The following is a 12,531-nucleotide window of genomic DNA, read 5'->3' on the forward strand; positions in this document are numbered from 1 at the left end:
ACTACTGTATGTATTTATACCCTACTCCACTTAAGTGGGGTAGGTCAATGTACCTTGTGCAATCAAACTACAGGTCGCAATTTTGAAGGTAATTCAATGAAATTTGGTACATGATCTTTTATTGTTCCAGCGATGAATCCTATTGGAAATGGTTAACATCGGTCCATTATTTCACCTAGCCCCCATACAACTGAAACCGCCGAATAGGGCTTTTAAGTTCATAATTATGTTTAATATACTCGTATCTCTACAAAAAGCCCCTATACAAAGCCGCCTTAAAAATTTGACAAATTTTGACAATTTTATTCAACAATAAATGGCTTAAGTATTTATATCTGAGGCAAGGTACAATTTAACTTAAATGCGTTATTATGAAAACTAAATCACATTTTATTTTTGTAATAGGTGTAGGGGAATATATGGTAGGCCTCGCCTACCATATATTACCCTACACCTATAAATATGATTTATATATGATTTCAAGATGATTTATACACACAGAAAACAAATCGATTGGAAATTGGTTACCATGATAAGTATTTAGTTAAATTAATTAAAATTGTATAGATATTATTGAAAAACTGTATAATTAACTGATTTTCTATATTTAGAATTAAAAAATCGTAATATTAATCGAATTGTGGTTGTAACAATTTCCAAATCAATAATTTGAACTGAATTCTATTGGTTATTAAATTCATTTATGAATTCAGTAAATGCAGCCGACTTTTATTTAGGATTAAAATGTAAGAACATCAAATATTAGTCTATGTAACCGAAAAACAGTAGAAAGTAAAAAATGTTGACCACTGCAACCAACTATCAACTGACAAAATTATTTCAAATTTAATTACGGTTAAAGGGACCAAATTCGATGTTCACAACCGATCAATTGGTAATTATATTTGACGTATACAAAAATAAATAAAATAAAGCGATTTTACAATTGAATAATAAAACTAATAACAATTAAATGTAAATTAATGCGGAAAAATGGGATAGAAAAGGTAAGTTTAGTCTATTTTATATCTTAACATCTATTTTGTGTTATTTTCCTATAATCTTTAATAATTTTACAGCAGTAGAAAACGTGGTATGGTAGTGTTCCTTTGGAAATGTTGGACAGAATTAAGAGCAAAATCCCTGGTACATAAACATAGCTTTTACCATCAATATCTCAAAACTAGTGACTATTTTGTGGTAATAAGTTTTGTAGGTTTGTAAATGTACATTTATATTTATATTTTATTGTAATTATTTTAAACAAAATAAAATATATTTTCAAATAAACATAATCCACAAATTGGTTTTAATAAATAATATTTCAGTTCCAAATACCGATAATTTCGATCCAGATTATCGAATAATAATTTAAAATAGTAGCGTACACCATATATTCAGTGACAGGAACCGAATTTTACAGTAGCTACAATAGAATTATGGGATAGTTGTGAGAACCGACTGAATTCGATTGGAAACAAATTCGGTTATCACAACGAATCTGTTTTCTCTGTGTATATATAAATATATATATAAATCATCTTGAATTTAATCGTGGACAATCTACAGTGGCGTGCAAAAGTGTATTCATGTTAGTAAATTTTGCATTAAACTGGCCATAAAACTGTTTCTATCTAAAATATTTTCACGAAAATTCACATGTTTATTCTATATCGCATCATAGGTCTATTCGAACTCTTTGGATATGATAGTTTTTGGCACATTTCAAGTGTAAATTTATATGTATGTACCGTAATTTTTTCGTCGAGTTTTTCATTGATATCGACTAAAAAAACTTAAGTACGAAAACATAACTGGCAATTTTGTATATATAAACAGCGTTAGTTTATTTGTACTGAAAAATTTTAAAAATTTGTTTGAAAAAAAAGAAATTGAGGGGTTAATGGGATATAAAGATACTCCAAAATTATATCTAAAGGCAATAAATATAGTTATGTGGTGTTACATGAGATTCCGATACAAAGGACTATATTTAGTACTTTTTCGTATTTTATCTGGTACTTTTTGAGTTTTTTATAATATTGATGATAGAAACACGAAATTAAGCATGTAGAGCTCAGAGTTAATGAGAATCTATAAATGATGAATTTTTGATACTTTTCGTTCTTTAAAAGGTATTTTCTGATTTTTGTATAGTATTTTACAATTTAAATTTTTAGTTATAATGTATATGTATGTATGTATGTATGTATGTATGTATGTATGTATGTATGTATGTATGTATGTATGTATGTATGTATGTATGTATGTATGTATGTATGTATGTATGTATGTATGTATGTATGTATGTATGTATGTATGTATGTATGTATGTATGTATGTATGTATGTATGTATGTATGTATGTATGTATGTATGTATGTATGTATGTATGTATGTATGTATGTATGTATGTATGTATGTATGTATGTATGTATGTATGTATGTATGTATGTATGTATGTATGTATGTATGTATGTATGTATGTATGTATGTATGTATGTATGTATGTAGTATGTATGTATGTATGTATGTATGTATGTATGTATGTATGTATGTATGTATGTATGTATGCATGTATGTATGTATGTATGTATGTATGTATGTATGTATGTATGTATGTATGTATGTATGTTCCAAAAACCGTAGATTTTAACTTTGTTATTCTTTACAGTTTTCTGGTTTAAAGAAGAACCATACAACTATTTGTGTATTCCCAAGACCAATAGCTAATACAAAGTGAGCCTTTAGAGGAATACTATTGTACGGTGTCAATGCCCCCAGTATTATGTAGATTGTTAATTCCGTACGTTTCCTTTCATACAGCTTCTGGAAATATCTTGGATGCAATTTGCTGTAGGTATGTATGTACATTAGGGTTTTGGCATACCGTCACGTGATGGCCAATGTTGTATAATTAATTAATATATTTGTTTGGGGTCATTTGGAATCAAAAACATCACGCACCAACACCAATTTCTGAAATACACAAACTTTTACCCTCTTTTACCCATTTCATCCCCTAAACGTTCGAGTTTCGAAAAATCCTTTTCTAGTGGATCTGAACAATGGCAAAGAAACCTAGTATGTACCAAAAATGCAAGATTCTAACTTTAACTGTTTGGTCTGGGCGATGATGAATCAGTCATTTTATAAATAATTGCAACTTTTTTTGCAATTGTGAGGGATACTTCCTTTATTAAAAATTATATTTTGAAGTATGCAATGAAAAACTTATTTAACAACCGCGAAAAAATAATTCATTCTAAGATACTATTTCTCAAATTTTGGTATCATATGAAAGGTGTTAAAAAGTGTGTTTGCAATAATATTAACAAATTTTTAATTTTACGGATTTTTTTATTTTTAAATAGAATTGCTCAACCGAACTGTATTCTTCTTTACAAAATTCCTTAGAGTAGCACTCTAACTTTCAATTTCATTTATAATATAAGTGCAATTCATTCGCATGGAACATCCCATATGTACTGTAGTTACAAAAATATGTATTTATTTTTATTAACTTCAATATGACGCTGTGACGAACTCCTTCATGTGAGTCCTATAAGTATGTTTATTGCTTATTTCTCTATAAGAATTTAATATCGAATTTGAAAAGAACGCATGACCAACAATTCTTGCAAGATGGAAATCTACCACATTGTGCTCAAATTGATTTGTACGTAGCATATGTATGTATGTAGGTACATATACATGTGAGTCTGATAGATACATGTTCATATGTGAATGGGAAAACCACCCCAAAAATGTTAAAACATTTCCAATAAGAATATTTATAACACAACAACAACATGTGTCCAATAAAAGACACGATATATGTCTGACTGGTACAGTGGTGTCATCTATGTAATTTCAAATCTACTACAGTCTATAATAATCAACAATAGATGGGGTTATCAGTATTGAAAAACATGTATTTTCAAGTAATATTTTTTTAATTATTAAAAATATTAAGTTGAAGATTGCCTATATAAACATATACATATTTACATTTGAATATATAAATAAATCATAAATGTCATCATAAATAAATACACAACACTACAATATCCCTACAAGGGAAATCTATATCATTTGATCACGCATCTCTTCGGTTCATGTCTTTGATAAACAAACGGTGCCTTAAGATATGCAACACTTCTCAAAATTGTTTGAATGAATATTCTGAAACCTTTTTCTGGCGTATTAGTACAACTTTAACATTAGTTCAATTCACATTTTAATGTTAAAAGTAAAATTTGTATGTATGTATCTATTTTTACGTAAATTTGTAATATTATGGAGATTTGCTTATACTCGTACGTTCGCAATTTAATATGTATACAAAAATGCGATATTCTTGTTTGGGACCTTATTTGGAAATGAAAGATTAACTGCGAACGTACATATTTCATTTTGTATATACATATACTTATATGTATGTAAGTACACAATAATTCACATACCCCATACTCACCCATATATTTGTTTATTTGTGTATATATAACATGTACATATGTACGGATGTACGTATGTATGTACATACATACACAAATGCTTTGTTTAATAGTAAATAACTAAAACCCAAACAATAACAAAATAAAATCCTGAAAATGTCGTGGGTAAAATATACTGAGGCATTGGAGTGAAGTGGGGATGTTTTGCGGAGCAATTTTCAAAACCACCACACACTAACGGTCATACATACCATTTGTGTTCAGCTCCAACAAATTGTATGTATGAACGTTAGCGTGTGTCGGTTTTGTAACATTAATCTCACACTCAAATGTCTATCCAGTGAAACATACAGATATGTATGTACATACATATATTTATACATAAATACATACATATTTATGTACATATGAATAGTAGGCCATCACCTTCATGAAAAGGGTATATACATATGTACATATACATATGTATATATGTATATTAGGGTGGTTTTATATCATAGGGTGAAAAAAACGTCTGAATTCTTTTGGGTGCTCCCCCCTAAAATGTTTCTTTCTGTCAGATTTAAAGATTACCAAAGTTTGAACGCAATTGGAAGACGTTAACCCGTGCCACTGGGGTCTCAAAGACTTCGGCGACCCATATCTCTGGAACTGATAAAGCTATTTGCCCGTGTCATACATCAAATGAAAGGCCATACTGTTTATAATATTGTATTTTATACGTAATAAATCCGTAACTAGTACTGAAACCGAAAAAACACCTAATGTCCCTAAAAACGTGACTAGGTAACCCTGAGAGCGAAGATGCGTTATTTGTATTATTATTGCTTATTATGGATAAACACTTTTACTTTGGAATCTCATTTCATTTAAATGTGTTTGCTATGGTTAATTTTAGACCCACAACAATGATTTATGTATATTTTTTCTCATACTGTCTCACTGGCGGCCCCAAGCAGGTAAAACCAAACTAGTTTAAAAATGTATTGGATAGACTTAAGAAATAAGGCTGTTTGAATGTACTGGGATGGAAAACTACTACCAGGTATCTGTTGTCACATGCGACTAAAGAGCAACTCCTGGGCGTTCTTGAAACTGACAGTAGCTCAGGGCAGGAACAGGAGGAAACTAATGGAATGCCATGGAAGAGACGACTACAAGGAGCTGTTACAGTTGGCATTGATACATCTTGGCCATCTTGATGGAAAAGATGTACGCTTCAGTTCTTCAGGTTCAGTACACCGGTGGATGGCAAAACCTATTTACTGTCTAAGATGACTTAGCAAGAAAAAGGGGCCCTAGAAGCACTTTGGGTTTTCATCGTCCTAGACTACTGTAAAGCCAGGTTCAACGCCCCAGAGCGTGTTTAACGGCAAAACAAGACCTAGACCTCATTGAAATACGAAAGCATTGACAAAAAATATCAGAAAAAGGAATTGACAAAATGATAAATCACCTGTAGTATCATAGTCCTAAACTTGTTGCCCTGGCATTGTTTGACCCGACAGTTCAAAACACCGTAAAGAGTCAAATGGCGAAAAAAATCTTAACAAATCAAGAAGAAGAAAATGAATTATGCGACCCAAACTAAAAAAACTGACGAAATTCCTAGAAAAAGGTCTCCCAGCAATAATTACAAGTGGGACTTACCTGTTGTTCAAGGGATTAAAATTAACACCGAATTTTCCGAACTACTAGGAGGGGCGGAGGCTGGTAAACAACTTGAAAGATGTGAACGACATAGCAGAGCGCGGAGTCAAGCTTGTTAGATTACAACCAATTACTTACAAACGACGAGCAACAAAAACCACATGATGTCAGTCACTTGAATAAATTTAAATAAGAATAAAATGAAAAAGACATTTATTATACTTTATTTTTTAAATACATAATTGTTATCATTCCAAAAATTTATAATATAGAATGGAAAATGGGTTTTTTACAATAGGTTCCATCTTTGCTCTAAGGGGTATATAGTCTCGGTTTTAGGGACAATGGCTTCATTATCTCAAATTCAGTACTACATACGTATTTTTTATTGCATATAAAATATTATAAATAGTATCGGCTTCAATTTGATGTATTACACGGACAAATATGTTAAACCGTTCTTGAGAAAAGTCGCCAAACTGCCAAAAAATCTAGATTTTCAAAACTTTGTGGCCCCAGTGGCACGTGGTAACATATTTCAATCGTGCTCAAACTTTGACAATCTTAAAATTTAGCAAAATGAAACAATTTAGGGGGGTGCCCCCTAAAGAAATTCGACATCGATTTTTGAAAACCACCCTAATGTACATACATACATACAAATGTATGTATGATTGAATTTCTATAATACAATTTTCCGACCCTATAAATCATATATATTTTTGATACTTATAGATAGCGGACTCGAAAAGGCTATGTCCGTCTGTCAGTATGTTTGTTGGAATCAATGAAAAAACAACCCAAAACATTACATTTTTTTCTAATTCTTGATTAGTATTTTTTAGAAACTATAGCAGCAAATTAAAAAAAATGTCACAAGGCTTTTTTCACCATCCATATTAACACGATTTAAAATCAGTCAAACGAACATAACTCATTATAAATTAACCGTATCGGGAAAAATTCAACAGTTATGTGTTCTTTATGTATACACAAATCCTTGAGAGAATTTTTTTAAATCTACATACAATTTGCCACTTCCGAAAATCACTGAACTTATTATTAAACAGCGACATTAGAATTAAATTTCACACGAATATTGTATACATACAAAATCATTCTGCGAAATTTTGTTCTGGATAAGACAACAATTGGCCATAACTCCCACATACATAGTTTCCACTTCCGTAAATCACTTCAACTTACAGAATTCAGCAATTGTCGTTGGGGAAACCAAATTTTACACTTAAAACTGTTTCTGGAGCTGTTTTTTGGAGTTACGCCATTTATGAAAAATTTATATACAGTTATTTTTGTGTGAACCTCTCCTAGTTCTTAAAAAGACAAACACATTTTGTAAGAACAGAAGAAAGACGATTTGTATAAGAAATTGCCAATATTAAACTATGCATTTTCAAAAATATTTAAAATTAACAAATAATGTCAGGATATTTGGCAGTTTGTAAATAAATAACGAATTTATGTAGTCCCAAAATGCCTTAAAGGGATGATAACTTTTTTTGCAATTTCTCCTAAGATATACAAATTCAAACTGAAATAAGTACAGCACGATCATAAGTTTTCAAAAGTTCGTATTAAAAATACTTGTTACAACAAAAAATCGAAATTTGTTTACGGAATTGCATGTAGTTTTTTTTTAATTTTATTTTTAATTTATTTTTTTAAATGAATAATAATTTTAACACAATAGGTTGAAGACTTCTATTTTGATGAACACTTCTAATGTACATATGTGTGTTGATATGTGTACATAAATACCTACATACATACATATGTTTGAATGTTTTTTTGTATGTAAAATATATGTATAGCGGTCATAATGAACCCGAAAGAACGAGAACTAACGAACTCAAAATAAGGCACACAACAAATATAGTACATACAAACATAGTTAAAAAAGGGACACTTGCAAAGATTCGATACTTCAGCGAGGGTGAAACATGGTATATGTATGTACATATGTACGTATTATCCTTGTATGATATTCAAATGTTACACAGATTGGAACTGACTCATTTCCATATACATACATATAAATATGTATATGTACATACATACATACATGTCAATGTAAACATTACACATATTTCTATACATACATACATACATACATATATGTATGTTTTCACTGTTGACTGCTGTTGTATCACACACACATAAAATAACTTGTAATTCCATTTTTGTTCTGTATGTGTGGAATGAAAGGCATTTTCAACTTTTGCAAAAAGGACACTACAATCCTTAGATTTATACTTGTGTCTGTATGTCTGGAATTATATGTATGGATGCGTAAGAGGGTGTTCATACATACATACAAAGATGCTTCCATAAAACCATTAGTGCCAACGTCCCTTGTACACCATCACTTTATATAGCCACCCGCGTTCAAAGAGTACAATACTCTTGTCCACCCCATTGGGTGAATATATTATAGGACTTAACAGGCACAATATGAAACGATACCATACGATACGCGACGCCATCCATGCAAATGCTGACGTTGATATGATGTTTTAGAGCCATTCAATAATGTACAAAACAACAAAAACAAGAACGACAAAAGCCAAAACAACAACTACAACCACCACCGACACCAGCAGCAACAGCCAACAAAAGCATTTACAAAAATATTGTCGACTACTGTGGTAAACGTTAAGTTTGAAATAAATGTGGTGTAAAATTCATAGCATTGCTGTTTTCAAACAGTTTCTACGTAGATATGTATGTACATATGTACATTAGGGGAATATTATTTTGCAATTTATGCAGATATCAAAAATACCATTGCAAGACCACGTGGAGCGTCAACACATGTTGAGGAATATGCTATTTTTTCGCGATTGTGAATAAAGTTCCCGCACTAATCGCGATGAAGATTTTAATAAATATGTATATATGTATGTATTCCTTTTTTAATTGAGCAGTATAAATATTTAGCGCAGCACTTTCGCAATTTTGTAACTTTTCTTAAGGAGGAAGTTGGTTTTTCTTTACAACACTTTTGCGGAATTTCAAACAAATCGCGATAATATTGCATATTTTAGATATATTTTAGATAGTTAAATTATTTAAATAATTTTAGTAAAAATAATGAACCAATATATTTTTGAAATATGTAACTTTTGAAATTTACTTCAAAATTGTTTTTATTGGTATTTTGCCATCCAACAAAAGTTATCACCCTAATCTATATATTATTAATGTTTCTTTTCCTCCATGTTTTCATTTCCGAAAAAACCGAATTAATTTTTAAAGTTTTCCGGGTTCCAAAGAACTCTCACCGAAAAATAATGATCAATATTTTTGAATATTGACTTCTTTAATCAATTAAGTAATTTGCCTATGTAAAATTTTATAAATTTTAAGAAAAAATTTTATCTGACCAATTATTTTTAGTCAAATTAAGCAATTTGTTTGTTGCATTTTTTAAAGTATATCTAATATTTTAATTTTCTACCATAAAAAGTAAAATCGTGATATCAATTAACGAGATTTTCCATAAAATGTAAACGTACTGTTAATTTTTTGTTTATCTTTTTAATATTGCTGTATTATTTTATAAAATTTAATATTTTTATTACTCCTATATATTAAAATAAGAATTTTTAGATATTTTAGTAGTATTACCCTATATAACTATAAGAATTTATCATTATTTGACTGAACATGAAATCTATCGATCCTTTGATTTTATTTCGAAAATAATAAATAATTTGATACATGATATATTAGAAAGTCAATGGATTTGGACCAAGAAAAAATGTTTAGTGGGGTATAAATATATATATGTTATAACAACATGGTCTGGATTTTTGGTATTTTTTTTACTAATAAACAAAAACTACATTACGGAAACCCTATCTATTTGGGGAGTACATGTTTTTATTTTTAGAATTGTATAATATTGATTCTCATTCAATAAAGCAAACACCAAGTACCATCCTAGCCACTCTTATTATGGGGACATCACCATATACCACTATTTTGAATGCTTTATTTTATGACTAAAATACAGTAGGCGTATTTGGATCTGGATAGTTATTCTTGATTTGGGTTCTAAATATATAAATAAGTGTAGCAAAGAGAGATTTGGTAAATTTTTGTTTTTACGAAAAAAAATTCTATTTTTGTCAGTTTTTATTTGATTTTAACGATCCATATCTTATTTTATTCAAAAAGTATGAGCTAAAATAAAAAAAATATTTAGAAAACATGTTTTCAAATAAAGTGTCGGTCAAAATTGATCTTGGATTGTAAAAAAATTTAAAAAATAAATATAAGAACTGGTATTTAGATCTAAATATTTAACACATTTCCGTAAAAAATAATGCCAAAAGGGGTATAAGTGAACTTTTTAAAAAGTATAAAGGAAACTCTTTTCAAAACAGTTGAAAAGTATTAAATCAGTTACGAAAATTTTGAGTATAATTTTGCTAGTCTGTCTAGTCAAAAAGGGGGTTTTCCAATATCTTTCGATTTTTAGGGTATATTGATTAAAAATGATACTGTAATCTACTCTACTATACCTACGAACTTCACCAGGTCTCGCGATGAGTGTATTGATTTTTTGTAATTTTGTCACACCGTGTTATTAAACAAAAATACTTATTTTACGCATATTTGACCCATATTTAAAAATACATACGAAATGGTTTTTTCACAATGAAGATTCATGGGTGTAATCAATGGGATTATTTTAAATATAATTGCTATAAAAATGTTATTGTTATTTCTGACTCAATTTAAGTGTTAAGTGGAATATTCTGATGCTTTTTAATTTTAAAGATATATTTTTTAAATGTCAAAACTTTTGTTAAGAATGACAAAAGTGAAAGATTTTAGCCGATTTTGTGATATATAATCGAATTCTTCCATGAATTTTCACTATCCGATTGGGTTAAAACTTATTACTAGTTAATTTTAGATCCGATGGAATAAAATGACTCACCAAAGACAATTTTATTTTGCAGGGGCTGGACTAATAAGCGAAATTTGCTTGAAAATCATGAAAAAATCATTAAAAATGTCAGGGGTATAAGTTTGGGAACTTTCTGGTGATTAACGCTTGTATACATAAACAAGTTAGAGTGCTATATTCGGCTGAGCCGAATCTTAAATACCCTCCACCAGCTACTTTTATATTACTTCTTTTCTAATTGATCAAATATGTGTAGAAATAAGTTTTCTCATGTCTTAAATAGAAAAAATCCCAAGATATGAACAGGTTAAATCTATTACAATTCCAAGATTGAACATTACAAACGCCAGTTTCTTTATATTTTTATAGCGCTTAGCGATATTTAGTAATGTGCATGTATGCATGTGTGTGAAAGATTTAAGGATTTTCAAAATATTTACATATATATAATTTTGTTCTACACAAATTGATAATGCAACTAGTTAAATACGGTTAAAGCGCTTTTAGGGACAGGACCTAGTATGGGAGATATGACCAATTATAGACCGATCATAACAAATTCTTTAAGCAAAATTTCTATACATAAAAGCTATATTTCAGTCATATTTTGTATCTATATCGTTTTTTGTTTAACTTGGCAACCATTTTATGTGTTAGTGTTGCGTACAATTAGGATAAAATATTCGTTGCTTCGGTTTCCTTAATTTTATATTTTTGTTTATAATAGATTTTTGACAATAAAAACTTTTAAGAAAAATAAATATTTATATAAATATGTATATGGCTATAATAAATGTATAACATGAATTCCAGGAAAGAACACAGAAAAACTGACAATTTTTGACCTCATGTCTTTCAATTTCCTTCATATTATTAATATATGTTCTTTACCCAGCTAGCATTTGGAAGATTGTTGGATGATTAATCACTAAACTGAGACATTTTTGACTTCTTTTGATGACCTTAAAGTGATTAAGTTGAGCGCTTTCAAAATGATTCGAAAATGATCCCGATATATGATTGAAAACTTATTATTTAAAAAACAATAACAATATGTATATCAATCATAAATTGATCATCCTGGTTTTAAAGATTTATTTTGTGATCAAATTTCAAGCAGTTGGAAAATCTAAAATTGTTTCCAGTGTAATTGTTTTTGTTTGTAATGGAACAGCAACACTTACACTTAAAAATGACTCAAAAACGTTTCAAAAATGATTCGAAACTGATTAATAAAGGGGCTCAGAAAATATTCTTTTAGAAGAGTTGGCAAAACATTTTGTGTGGCGTAAAATGAGAATTATATCATCATTTCGTTTATAAAATTAAATGTATAAGTATTTGAATTAGTGTGATATTTATAAAGTCGAAAATGTACAGCAATCATAAATAGGTCATCCAGGTGTTCGAAATATGATTGTTTATAAATTTTTTTTTTTGTTATATTTCGCGCAGTTGGAAGATCATAAACAGTTTTCTGTATATA

Source organism: Lucilia sericata, unplaced genomic scaffold (assembly GCF_015586225.1).
Source record: "Lucilia sericata isolate MDLA Ls3-8-SP2 unplaced genomic scaffold, ASM1558622v1 Contig000078F_arrow, whole genome shotgun sequence".
NCBI classification, from domain to species: Eukaryota; Metazoa; Arthropoda; class Insecta; order Diptera; family Calliphoridae; genus Lucilia; species Lucilia sericata.